At 36.3% G+C, this 14955-nt stretch overlaps 1 pseudogene; it reads left to right on the forward strand.

The window, feature by feature from the left end:
- The window catches only part of LOC101412429 (beta-1,3-glucosyltransferase-like), a 29857-nt pseudogene extending 20647 nt beyond the window's left edge, over positions 1–9210 (forward strand).
- Positions 9211–14955: the final 5745 nt, after the last annotated feature.

Raw genomic sequence — 14955 nt, forward strand, 5'->3', positions numbered from 1 at the left:
TGCTTTAGTTCATGAAAGAACACTCTTATTTATACTATCAAACACAATCCATCATCCACCATATGGTTCATTGTGTTATACAGTCCCATGTCTTATATACTTCATCCACAGTGTTTACTCAGTGACTCTCAGTTTCATCACAGTTGTGCTGTCATCAACTAAATAAATTTTAGAATGTTTTCCTTACTTCCATAGAACTTTTAAAATCCTGTACCCCCTATTATTGACCCTTAGCATTGATATAGTAACTTCTTTGACATTAATCTTGTCAAATATTCTTTGACAGGGATATTACAATATTTCTGTTATCTATAGTCTGTATGTTACACAAATTGTGTTTCCCATGTAATTAAAAACTTGTAATAGTGATATACATTTTTCTAGTTCAAAGAAGCACATTCTTGTCTTTGTACAAAATTTTTAATCTATATGGGTATTAATTTAAATGAAGAAAATTTCTCAAGTATTTATTTGAATAAGGAATAAAAAAACTTGGTTCTACACAATAGGAGGAAATGTTAATCTCTTATTCTTACTTAGCAGAGTAATATCACTTTAATTCATACTATTAGAAAATAGAGATGACCTTTCCTCAAATCCAATGTGCATTGTTACAATGGCTCAGAAGGCTTTACCTATTCTTTCTTTATTACATTCCCTTTCTACCTTGTCTCCTTCCCTTCTTCCCTTCATTTACTTTTTCCTGGAACTATAGAATTCTTGTACCTTGTGTCTTCTAGACACAATCCTCCCACAAAGCAGTTGTTGCAGGGATTGATGATGGTTACCAATTATGATCTTCAGGACAACAATGCCATCGGAAGCACTAGCTTATTTCATTCATGCTGTTGCCTTAGTTCTCCAGGAGATTAAATTTCCCACTCCTTTGAAGAAGACTCTGTGATTGACCTGGACATTTACCATTAAACTCTGGCAAGAAATGAGACTGTCTTCATTTTTCACCGCAAATAAAATGCTTCATATTGTATTGTGGACCTGGTATGTTTTTGCCCTGGGACATCCATTAGTTACACGGGTACAAAAGGATAGAACTTTGGATACAAGCTGAATCATCTTCCTTTTCTCTTTTTTTCAGAAATCCACTTGTTCCATGTCATCTCTCCACTTCCAAACTAAAATGAGATGTGTATTCCAACTTCCTGAATGACTGCTGAGGTGTTAGGTGACTATGAAAAAATATGGGTTCACTAAATTCCTTAGAGAAAAAATTTGCTCAAGGGGAAACAAAGACAACAATGAGACAATCAGATAAATCCCTCTTTTGTCGTTCTGATTGATTCAAGGTCAGATTGTTCTTACAGTTCTTACAAACAGACTTTCATGAGAAAAGAGCATGCCTGATTAATTTATTCATGGTTCTTTTTTAGAAGTTGCCAGCACATCCTATTAAACCCCTTGACATCTTTTCTAGTTTCATGCTCTGCTTACTTGAAAGTTGCAAAACTTAAGAAACAGATTAGAGGTAGAACAGAGTGTACTCCTCCTTTGCTCTCTCCCCTAAAACTCCTTAGTGAAAGCTGTTGTATACTGGATATGAATTACCCAAGTAGTTTTTACTTATTTTCAAACCATTACAAAATTTAGTGGATAAGAGTACAACAATTTATTTAGCTCAAGATTATCTGGATCAGTAGCTTGACAGCTCCTAGCCAGTATCTTCGCATGTCACGGTTGACTTAATCAGGAATTTATTGTCTCACAGTTTTGGAGGCTAGAATCTAAAATCGTGGTGTCAGCAGGAGCTGCCTTCTCTAAAGGTTATGACATCTCTTGGTGACTTAGCAGCAATCCATAACTCAATCTTTGCCTTTGTTACTATCTGTCTCCTTTCTCTATCTCAGTCCTACTGCTGTTGCTGAACTTCCTCTGCTCATAAGGACTCCAGTCATATTGGATTAAGGGCCACTCTGATTCTGTTTAATCTCAACCTAATTTAAAACATCTTTAAAGATCTTATTTACAAATGGGTTCAAAGCTACAAAACCAGAGGTTAGAACTTGGGTAAGTTTTGTGAGGGACATGATCCAAACAACAACACTTTGTCTTCAGTCAGCCTCAGTTAATGGCCACATTAACAAAGCTAGTAGTTCACTGAGTCTTGGCTGAGATAATTTATGTGTCTGTGCCACATGATCCTCATTGTTTTCCAGACCTTATCAGCATTCTTAATCTTGTGGCAGTAACAGGACATTGTAAATTCAGCAGGAGATGATACCACAAAGTGCAAGTTCTTTTCAAGCTTTCGTTTGGTTCATGTTTCCTAATGTCCCATTTGCCAAAGCATTTTTTTGTGACCAAATTATAAGGGGTAGAGAAAGAAAACATACTCATGAATGAGAGAGGACTAACTGTGGCAAATTATCTGCATTCTACCATAAATATAAAGGGGCTACTTTTAGGAGGAGGTGAGAGGTCAGATGCAAAATTATTTTACATGGGTTAGAAAAGGAAAGATGAAAGAAAAGAAGTTAATGAACACCTTTGACAGTTTCTACCAGGAAAATGACTTGAAATAAGATTCAATGGCCAAATACTCTCTCTCACCGCTCTAAGTGAACATAATTTTGCTCACGAAGAATAATATCAGTTGTTCTCTTCACTGTCAGGTAAGTATCTTCACTCAATAGTTGTCTATGTATACTTTGGATTAATCAAGCAAATGGAAATAGATCAAGTCCTGAGATTTTGCTAAGCTCCATGATCTTAAAATTAAAGAGCCTAAGAGGGCTTAACCTTTCTTTAAAAACCCAGGGCATAAATTAACTACTGGAATACTAGGTATTAATTTCAATGCCCCAGGGTCCAAGGAGCTTTAGAGGTTAAAGTTATAATATCATTTCTTGGATTTGGCTACACATGGGTGAAATATGCCTTTTGCAATTTGCTTTTTAGAATCTTCATCAGCTTACTGAAAATTTAGGAGGATTGAATACCATGAACAATAGTATTTCTGATTTTCTATCCTTGGAAATCATGGAAAACTGCATACTTTGAGTATTATTTTTTTAGGGATAGCATTTTGTCATTTAATCCTGAATTTAAAACAAATACAAATAAACAGCAGCAGCTATCATAAGTGGAATATAACTTATCTTTAATTTTTAGAAAAGCGTTTAGAATTTTCATATATATATATAGTCAAATCCACCCATAAAATCTGCATAATCTCTTCACAAAATTACTAGATTTACATTAAATGACACAAAGGATTAGAGGCAGAAGACATTAATATTGTGTGCCATGTATGGTCTGCCTTTCTCCTTTCAGGAACATAATTGGTTGGTATTTCTTCACCACTTCACACTTCATAATGTCCATGTGATTTCCTTTACAATGTGAAGTATGAGAAGAAATGATGTGTCTCTTCTAGGCTTAAACTTTAAGAATCAATGCATGGGCTGCTATAAAGTCTTCCTTCTTCATAGAAGCATTGCAGATATAAAGCATCCTGGGTAATTAAGTGACTATGACAATGAAAGACTAACCTACCCCCAATCCCTGCACAAATCTTCAATAATATTTAGTACACTAGAGAAATAAATTTGCTTTGTTAACTCCATGGGATGTTGGAGTGGTTTATTATCACAGAAGATCATAGTCTATCCTGACTAAAACAAAAACTGCACCTTGAAGTCAGATACTATCCAAACAACAACAGAAAAATCAGCAAAACAACAATAATGACAGTGAGCTAAGAAATTCTTATTAAAGCCTGAATGAATAGTGATTAATACAATGCAATGGTAAAAGATTTGGCAAAATTGTCTCCTTTGTTAACTAGGAAAGCAGATTTTGTATTTCATAATCTGATAAACTTGGGTGAAAGATTGGAAATAGAATGTTATTAATATGTGTTTGTTGCTCTCTTTGACAAGGTGTTATAAAAAAGTGTTAAGTCTTCAAAATAATTGGATCATTTACAAGCAAAAATGAAAGATACTAGAGTGTATACTCAAATTTATTTAGTCACATAGCAGGAAGACCCATACACTACCTTATAAAAATCAGTAAAAGATAAAACTGAGTAATTTTTGGAACAAGTGGTTCATAAGACAAAAATTAAATTAAAAATATGACCTTTACACCCACTGATAAATCACCCGTATCAATTATGATGATATCCATTTATGTTGGCCAGGACTGACCAAAGAAACAGAACATTATATATATATATGTGTGTGTGTGTGTGTGTGTGTACATATATATTAAGAAATTTATTATAGTAATTTGTTCACGTGACTGTGGGGTTGACAAATCCGAATTCCATAGGGTTTGCCACAAGTTGGGAATTCCAGTGAAAGTTTCAATGAATTCCCAAGGAGAACCTGGCTGACTGCAGTAGAGTCAGAAATTATTCTTTCTGGCTGTTGAAATCATCAGTTCTCCTTTTAATACCTTCATTTGATTGAATGAATCTTCTCTTATTACTGGAAGCCATCTCCTTTGTTAAACATGGATGTAATCAGCCATATACACAATCAACTGACAGATGATTTAAATCCTCACAGTAAGAATTGGGCCAGTATTTGCTTGTCCAAACAACTAGACACCATAACCTAGCCAAGTTTACACACACAGTTAATCATCACACCACTGAATCATTTCATGTGAAAAAACGGCTCAGAGAAAAGTGATTAAATCTATGGCTTTCCCATGGAAGTCTCATAGGTCCAAGATTCCCACAATTAAGTCAAAGGTATAGAGACATAGAGCAATAACAACGAAGTAGAAAAAATATAACTAAGGACAAAGTGACATCAGATTATTATGAAATTGAGTACATTTTATTGAAGTTGTACTCACAAAGTTACATGACATGGGCAGAAAAAAAAACAGCAAATCAAAACTACGACACAGACAACAACAAAAAATAGAACAATGAACAATCAAAATGATCCATGATTTTTTTCTACTTAAAAAAGTCATTGGAACCCAACCATCTAGGAGCAGACAGTCAGCTTGAGAGAGCTTCTAAACAACCAAGCAGACATGATTCTCCAATGCCTACTTCACTGAGTGTATATTTAATATGTTCAATATGTTTAATAGGGATATAAAATCAAGATTTTCCCAGAGTGAATAGCAAAGGAGTGTGGAGGATAAAAGACTAGAGAACTTCTTCCGCATAAAAGAATTCAACTTCAAAAAGGAACTGCCAAGATATACAGCCTTTACAACCAGCTTCTGAAGAGGATGGGTGGGGGTGGCTGCAAGACCAAAGGACACATGTGGCACATAAACAGACATTCGCTTTATTTATTGGGACTTACAGACAGGAGAGATTTTCCCTGGTGGCAGCAGTCCAGAGAATGAAGATGGCACTCCACAAAGAGGCGGGAAAAGAAGGGGCAATGTATAGGGTCTGAGAACAAAGGCATTTCATAACAGTTTCTGCTAGGGTCACATGAAGCACATAAATGGGTCTGGTAATGGTACTGTAGGAAGGAATTGCACAGCCTGAAGAAAATTACAGTCTATGATACCATCTGTACATTGTTCTCCTGTGAGCAGGATTGTTGCATTTTAACTTGTGTCCTGGGGCATGCAGGCAGCTGAGTACTGGCTAATGCGTTTCCCTTAGGGAGGGGGAGGCAGGGCTGGGACAGACTGGACCCCTATAATGCACAAGCAACATATTCTCAATATAAGTTTCCTATGAAACAGTGACTGTGATATGCCTTTATTCTGCTCCACTTTTGGTTAAATTTTTTTTTTCATATGTGTGTGTGGAGGGTACTATGGTGCAGATACTTTTCCTTTTTCATTCCTATTAAAATCAAGAAAAATTTCATTGAGACATGATGTAAAGGTTGCTCTTTACTGCTCTTTACTCCCCTCCATTCCCCCTCCCAATTTGAGATTCCGCATATCACTCGGGGTATTTGGACTGTGAGCTTGATACACCGAGTGGATGGAAAGATCACTCTTTCAGAGTGCTTAAGTGAACTTTTTTGCAAGATGAAAAGCGATCAAGTATTTCGTGAGTAGAAAAGCAGAATATGATAAACATTGCTTAGCACCATTGTCAAAATATGTTGCAATTTCTACTAGCAGATATAAAGTATTATTGTACTTTGAAATGTATTGCACTTTGAGATGATTTGAAAAATAAATTTTGAGTAGGAGTGATATGTATAACTTCTAACCTGAGCCATTCCCCATCCCACTTTGGCAATGATCATGGAAGCACCTATAGAGGAAAAGCATCCATCAACCTGGGACACTGATTTCTTCCATGATAAGGACAGAAACTAGCATTCTGTTGTACCATGGAGATTTGGAGTTAATATTAACCACAGAAAAACCTACCCCAAAATTTATTATGTGACAGAGTGCAATGTGAGAGTAATTTTAAAAGATTTCAAATTCCCTGTCTCATTATTCATACTCTAAATTAGGAATATAATACCTTTCCTTCCTTTCTCTGTGAGAGCACATATATGGAATTTTCTTTTAATTTAAATGCTAAGAAAATAATATCACTGTCATAGATTGGTTAGTTGAGTAAAGTAAGAATGGGAAAAAAAAGTTATACAAATAATCACTTAAAGTTTAGTTTAAAGAATTCATAACTGTAACCGTATCTTTGGTGGGAAAATATTTCTAACATCTTTAATCAAATTTATAAAAGATTTCTACCATGAATTCCTTATAACATGGCCATGTGTAAAACAATCACTTCATCTTTTAATTTAAGAGAGATTTCCAAAAAGAAAAAAAGAGACATTATTGCAAAATAACTATATACTCAGTTAGGCAAACTCTTGCTTTTAAATAAAAGTTAGAATATAAATTTTTATAGCTACATATAAAACATATTTAAATCTGTTCACATAAATTTAGGTACAGTATTCATTGGAGAAATAATATAATCTCAGTATGATTTTTAACCAAATTTACTATAAAAGAAATCTTTATGTGAATATTTTAGTTTTCCAAGTATTTCCGAGCACTAATACTATAATCCTAGGTATTGTTCTTTAGATATCTAACACAATTCCCAATTGGGAGAAATTATTTGGATCTGTGTAGGGATTTTTTTTTTCTGGCTTGATATTTTTTATTCTGGCTTGATATTTTTTATTCAAATCTAATCTTTAGACATTCTTTGTAGTTGGAATGCATTTACTGCACAGTAAAAAAAAAAAAACAAGTGACAGTAAATTATGATTCCTTTTGTCTCCAAAATTTTTGGTATGCAATTCTAATGTAAAGATCTTAAAATTTCCTGAAAATTTTCAGTTTTGATCTTAAGTGTGTGTAAAAGTATATGATGGGGGCCCTCCCGCCCAGTGCTGCCTAGCGCTGCTTGCACTCCTCGCCTGCTTGCCGGCTTTTGCTTTTGTTTCTGAAGATATAAAGAAAGAGGTCAAGCAGTTCCAGAACTTGAAGAAAAGCAGAATATCAGAGAAAAAAATGATATAGACTTAAATGAAATTGTATTAGTCATCCGGAGTCAAAGTAATTATTTTCATACAAAATGAGCAGAGATGTTAAAGAGAAGCATCTTACACCAGGCAGCAAATCTTACACAGGAAACTCCCACCCCACCCACCTACTCCCAAGGTTCTTCTTACTCACCTGCTGTTTAAGCAGGAAGGCACCTGGGCCATTCTGCTATTGCTACTGAACTTTCCTTTAACATACAGCAGAAATTCATCATAGATTTCCTGTGAAGAAGAGACAAGAATAAAAATTCCAAAACTCTTAGAAGCACTCAGAAGATATGATCCATCTAAAGAATGGATCTTAGGAAAAGCACTGCGAGATGATTAAGCTAATGTGTCAACTTGGCCAGGTAATTGTGCCCAGTTGTTTAGTCAAGCAAGCACTGGGCTAATTGTAATACAAGGACATTTATAGACCTTATTCATCAGTGAGTTCATTATATAGATGGCTGATTACATCTACAATCAACAAAGGAGATTACTGTTAGCAATGAGTGATGTTTTATCCAATCAGTTGAATGCCTTAAAGGGGGAAGCGATTTCAGCATTCAGAGAGAATTTTTCCAACTCAACTTCAGGCAGGCAACATCTCTTGGAAACGCATCAAGGACTAACCCCTGGTTTGTAGCCTGCCTGCGGAATTTGGACTTGTGCATCCGCGCAGTTACATGGCATAATTTTATAAAATCTCATACTATTTAGTTATCTCCTGTGAATTTTTTTCCCTAGGGAACCCTAATACACATTGCTTGATGAAGGATCTGCAGTAATTCACTATTGTGCCTTTTCTGAAATTCCGACAGCTTTTAAACATCCAGACTTTGCTGCCGGCTGAAAGAGTGAATGCTTAAAATTTGACTTCACAATAGATTTAGAGCATGAGATTGCCCTCTACATCAGGGACAAAGGCAATGGGTATCCTCTCACCCTGGTGCCTGAGTTTACTATGGATGGTCTTGACTCCCACTGTGTCACCACTTGCCAGTCTTTGCTGCCACTTTGTGGGAATCCAGGGAAGTAAAGGATATTTTTGTTGGACTCAAAACATGCAATTTCATGGTGACAAAATACTTCTTGTAAAGGAGACTTGGGAATGGCAGGTAGGGATCATCAAATATTACAATGATTATGAAGAAAATCCGATTCCTACTGTTGATTTGGGAACTATGAATACAGAAAGAAGTCATTGTGGAAAGGTACTTACCATTTTGGAAAGATTTTTGAATCATTTCCATGACAAAATAGCATCGTTACTGATTATGAATGATGACATATTGATAAGTATTTCCAGGCTCTAGCTGTTGCTTAGTTGTTATGACTACAGGGACTCTGTGATTCTGGGTGAAGGCTATGGCTATGGACTGGGGACTGGTGGCAACAGCTCTATCACCAGAGGAGGAGAAATGGGCTTCAGCAGAGAAGTAATCTGGAGACTTTTCACATGCAATTGTCAGTGCTACAGAAACCATACTCCAGATGATATGGTCCTGGGAATATGCTTTAGTGGGCTGGGAATCCCTGTGATTCACAGTCCGCTCTACCAAAAGGTGTGGCCAGTGGACTATCCTCAAGATTCCCTTTTTTCACCAAGTACCCATATTTTTTCCACAAACAATGCAACATCCATCCAGTGAAGTTTTATCTCTCAATGCTGGCACCCAGAGACAAAGACCAAGCCAAGCAGGAGACACGACAATGCTTTAAGGAAGAACTGTCAAATGTAGCAATCCTGGAAGTATAGCTGGGAAAGACAGTGGAAATGGAGACTGGCATTATCCTGCTTGGCTGTGCTCAGCCTACTTAAGTGTGCCACATGGCACTGGACACTTCCTGGCTTTAGGTCAATAATGTTATTGGATTTTTTGAGAGGAGAATGAGAGATTTTTTTTTTCTGGGAAATATCACTTCCTTTGAATTACAGTTATTGTAATTCACAAGGATAATTCTGTATTTTTCAAGCCATGCTACAGCAGCTTTGCTAATGTCATGGAAAATAAATAGAACCATAAATCAAAAAAAAAAGTATAGGATGAAGAAGTGGGTTTAAGTAAAACTTCTGATTATCATCTTTGGTAGACCCTAGAAAATTATGTTCTTAAATGAAGCCATTCCTATGCATGTAATACAGTGTCAATGGGATCTTGATTAGATTCAGTTAAGGGACCCTTTTTTTATTACTTGATTAGATTGGTTTAGGGACATTGATTGGACTACATCAGTGAGTCGTGTCCCAGATTGAGTCTGCCCCTTGCCAGGGTCTTATATAAATGAGAACTGAAAGCAGAATCAGAGAAAGCTGCCATTTTTTATCTTCCCATGTGAGATACAGGCAAAGAGAAGCCCTGAGAGGTTGAGAGAGCTCTCATAAGCCCCAGAGGCTGGAATCAGCATAGCAAAGAAGCATGGACAGAGGCTCCCAAGGGCCTGGGCCCACAAAGCAACTCAAGGCTGAAGAGATGAGTCATATGCTTGATAGCCTACAACTGGTCTGGGAGAAAAAACAGAGCAGCCAAAGCTGGGAGAGGAGACCTGGAAAGAGACAAGCCATATGCCTGATTTGCCACAGCTGAACTTTAGGATATGGTAAGCCTGGAGCTAAAGCAGTAATCTCATCAAAGATGGCTGCCATCTTGCCTTGACACATGGTAGGATGCCAGGGACATCAGTAGCCAACCATGGTGAGAAAGCATTTCCGATGGTGCCTTGATTGGGACATTTCACAGCCTCATAACTATAAGTTTTCCCTAATAAAATACCCATTATAAAAGCCAACACATTTCTGATATTTTGCAATGGCAGCCTTTTGTAAACTGAGACACTGTTCATAATACCTTTGCATATTTTATTTTTAAATGAGAACATAATGGGCAGGCAAAGAATATTGGTAATTTGGGGATGTTTATTGTTCTTCAGTCTTTGATTCTGTGCACTGAAGTCAGATATGTATTGTACAGCCCAATTTCCTGAGGTCCCTTTGTTTCAGGGCAGGATTCTTCATAACCATCAGCTCAATTTAGGGATATAATTAAAATGACTGATGCTTTTCTATGAGGAAATGTTATATTTGAAAGAATATCAATTTTATTTATCAAGACTATGTATATCATGACCCATGGAACAAATGACATAAAATTTCAATTCTTTAGGGCAAGTAGTTGGAATGAAATTTTCCTCCTACAGTAACTTGTAGGTACATTATCTTAAAGGAGAATTAGACATGATGTTTCTTTATGCATTAGTTCTGATAGAATTAAGAAGAAAACTCATTGTTCAGGAAGAGCAAACTATACTTCTCCTCAAACTCTTAAATTTTAGATGTGTTGAAATTAGAAAGAAAATGTTAACTTAAATGTTGTCAGAGTCTTGAGTGTGCAGAATATTTTGGTTCTGAAAGGTGACATTTTTAGACCCATTTCAATATCTTTTATATTTATTTCCTTCAAAAATTGAATCATTGGCAGTGCTTTCCAGAAGCTGGCTTTAAACAGCAACCAATGAATCAGTTGTTTCTGGACATCCAAATGAAATAGAGTGTAATCAAGCTATTTTGCATCTGTGAACACATTCTGGCATTTTTTCACAGCCACAGTTGTTTGTTTGTCAAATAATAATTTCCCATAATAAGGGATTAGGGTGTAAACGTGTTTTCCAATAATTCCTCTATCTTTGGATATCTGATTTTTCATAGAATGAACATAAAATTCTGATGAGTTTTGTCACTGCACAGTGTGTTTCTAATTAGATATTTAATGAAAGGAAAGTGAAGCCTAGCAGTGACATATTGTAAAGTATTGATTTGGTAATCTTTCCCACATTTTCTTATCTTCAATATTTTCTCTGAGGGGTATTTTATCTTATGAATTGGAAAAGAGAACACTTGTTCATTTTATCTATGAAAGTTATTGGTTTCCATTAAGTGTTAATTTGTGGATGCACTTTATATATCGAACTTAAGTAGTTCCTTGATCATCAAGTTTGCATCACTATTTTCAGAATAATTTGTCATGTTTTATAACTTTTTGTTTATCTACCTCCCATCAACTTCCCATACCAATTACAATAAAACCCAAAGAATTTAACACATCTTACTCTGTCCTACATGATCTAATCCTTCAGCCTCATCCTACAATTCTCATGTTTGCCTCTAGGCTATAGCAATGATAGAACAGTACTTTCTCCTTTTTCTGGTGGATAAGTGTTCAAAGCTAATATCATTTCTATGTATTATATTAGTCTTTAGAGAAATTTAGAGAAAGTATAAATTAAAATATATACTTTGCAAGGGGAAAGGATAATTTTTCACAATATGAGTTGAAATACATAATTGCTATTCATACTAAAGATGAAGCATTTTTAATTATTCATTGATTTCATAGACAGATTATTTAGTATTTAGTATTTATTTAATATACTCTGAGAGACAAGTCTATGATTAGATAGATTATCTTGCAATATGATATGCAAATGTGTTCTGTTTTTAACTATTCATGTGTCTTAATTATCTAAAGGAAGACTAACATCCCCTACCAATAGTATGTCCTCTCTGAGGTACACTCTTAAGCAAGGGACATGAAACTCCTTGGTAAGTAACAATTTTTCTTGGTAAGTAACAAATTTTCTGCACAAATTCAGGGTAGTGTCTTAGTTTGGGATCTACCAGCCCTCTGATGCTCACAAGTTTGTACAAATGATGAAACTGAAAAGATTATGGGGCATTGGTTTGGCTCTATTCTTTTTCAGTTATTGCCTCTGCAGTGTAGGTAGAGATGCTTCAGTTTCTTCTTCCCAGCCCTCAGCAACACCAGCAAGTTCATAATGCTTTCTTTGAAGATCTCCCAGTTTTTGACGTGCCTTCTGCAATTCATTGGCTAGCTCCAGCACTCTAACCTGGGAATCTACCTCAGTGAGAAACCCAAAAAACTCTCTCCCAGAAACTCAGATTACTCAGAATTGTGTTCACACTGGGCTAAAGAGGAAGCATTAGTAGAATCTGAGCAGTCTTCAGTTGAGTGCTGCTTTGTGCTCAGTGACTTCCCATTTCAGGCCGAAGCAGTGACGGTTGGCATCCTTGGCCCAGATGCCACTTAAGTCAGTGTTTCTCAGTGTGGGTCATTGGTTGCTAAGGTGGCTAAATCATCCCTTCTAGAGGCCTGGTCCCTTAAATTTAGGCTCAAGATCACCACAATAAAAACATCATGTACATTAGACAAGATTAGGATTCTGTGCCAAATACTCCCCTTAAAAGAAGCCACAGTAATTATTAAGGCCTACAGGGCCTTAGCCTATGTCATTAACCAGTTAAGAAAGCACTTAAGCAGGAGCAGAGGCTAATTCAGTCTCACATGAGATAAACCTATCAGATGTAGAATAATTACTTTCAGAGTAGCTCAAGTTAGAAGCTAGGCCGTTCTCCAGCAGAAATTAAATGTCCTGCCTTTGTTTTTCTCAAAATGAGTGTTTCAGAGTTAGGGTGACAGACTTTTAAAACAAGAAATCACTTCTGGAGGCTAAGAATGAACCTCACAGCCTTTCCAATTAGTCACCTACCATCATTCATGACTGAAGGTGACTCTGTCTTATGGGGAAGTGTAAATTGGTCATAACAAGGCAGGACAAAGCAGTGGCTTGTGATTGATAAGAGGTTGAAATGCAGCTGCATCTCTTTAATTTTGAGAGATAGTGTTCTAATTCCACTAAGGATATGTGTGTACATAATAAGGAGAAAAGAGAAAACACCTGCTTTTGTATGACAATTTTATATCTGCTTTGCAAGAGCAGATAGATGAAGAATTTAAATTAGACCATGAATTATATTTTTGGATTTTGCTAATCCTGCTGCCCACAGCAGTTTCCCCAGGATCCCACCTTACAGGAGCCCTTAACCCAGTGGCTAGAAGAACCCCTGTCCAGAGAGTCCTTTTTTGGAACTGTTTCAATGACCAAATCAGATACCAAGGTTCAGACCAAGTAACAGGGATGACAGGTACATGTCATTTTGGTCAGGTTCATTCGCTTTGGCCTCTCACCAGTGAGGAGCTGGTTCGGAGCTTGCACCTGGCACGTTCTCTCTTCTTGGTCAGCTCCTTAGACTAAAAGAATCTACTGGCTCCACTCTACCCTGGTCTTTAACAAGTGGTAAATTTCTTGCTACGTTTGACCACCTTTCCAAATCTCTGCAAGTTCCTTCTGCCAATGAAGGCCTTCAACCCTAAAATTGGCCTTCCCTCCGGACCAGCCTTGCCCTCTCTCTGCCATCCTTGAGCCTCCAGAGACTGCACTGCCTGTCACAGAGGAAAACACCACCAGGGGCCTGTCAGCCATCAAAATAGCAAACTGCCAGCTTTTAGCTGCTCAACTCCATCTCCCAGGTCCAGGAGCCAAAGCAATGGAAAACAATTGGTTAGGTGCAGTTGGGTCCCATTCTGGATGTAGATATTTCCAGACATGTTTTTCAGGTGAACCTCAACTACCTCAGGTTTGAAAGCCCTAAATTAAGCTGCTTACAACTCACAGGGACAAAACAGGGTTCAGATAAATCTTGACAATGACACAATTTTTCAAACTTACAAGTCTCACATTTAGGGTTGCAAGGATGGGTTTTCCTTCTGTTTTTAACCTTTCCCCAATTTTCCATTAGAATAGTTCTTATAAATGAATTTCATTTTCCACTGAATACCTACCTTCCCAGGGCAAGTAGCCACTGGCTTTTGTCTCTTCCAACAATAATTTTACTATGGTATTAATATATTTCTTGGTATAATACATTGCATCTGTGTTTTCAATTTTTCAATAAATATTTCAACCTGGAGGAAAAAAAAGAAATATTTTTTCTCTCAATTAAGATATTTTACATAGTCATTAAATGACAGGGACAAACTGGGGACCCAAACATTGCTTAGAGCCTAACGGATTTTTCCACAAACTTGAAAAATTGTGTATGAAAATATACATGGAATTGTGGCAGTGTCTAAAGACCAGTTAGTATCTGAATGAAGCATATTAGACAGAGGATGAGGTTTCATTAAGTTTGTTCGCCCGGTATTGACTGAGATTCATTATGAGCTTTACAATGGGCTTAACACAAGAAAGTCAGAAGTGAGGAAGATGAAACAATCCACACCTGGGGTACTAAAACCAAGAGACTTGACTCCTTGCATATTATTTATTAAACATATGCATTTTATAATGATAATATTCTTAGTGTCAATTTCCTGATCTAAAAAAGAATGTTAAAATCTTTATTGTGATTATCACTTGCAATGAAATTAGATGTTAGAGTGAATTGCAAACTGCAAACTACTATGCAAATGTCAAGGATGTATATAAACAACTCATTTTTAAATAAACTGATTCTGTGTGTTCTGTAGTCTAACTTTTTTCCAACCATATTTTTAAAATTGATGGCTATTTTAGTCACAGTTGTAATTTTACTCATATATCTAAATATTAATTCAAAGAATTATTTTTAATTTCACAGAATTTTCTT

The sequence above is a fragment of the Dasypus novemcinctus genome, chromosome 2 (genome assembly GCF_030445035.2).
Source record: "Dasypus novemcinctus isolate mDasNov1 chromosome 2, mDasNov1.1.hap2, whole genome shotgun sequence".
Lineage (NCBI taxonomy): Eukaryota > Metazoa > Chordata > Mammalia > Cingulata > Dasypodidae > Dasypus > Dasypus novemcinctus.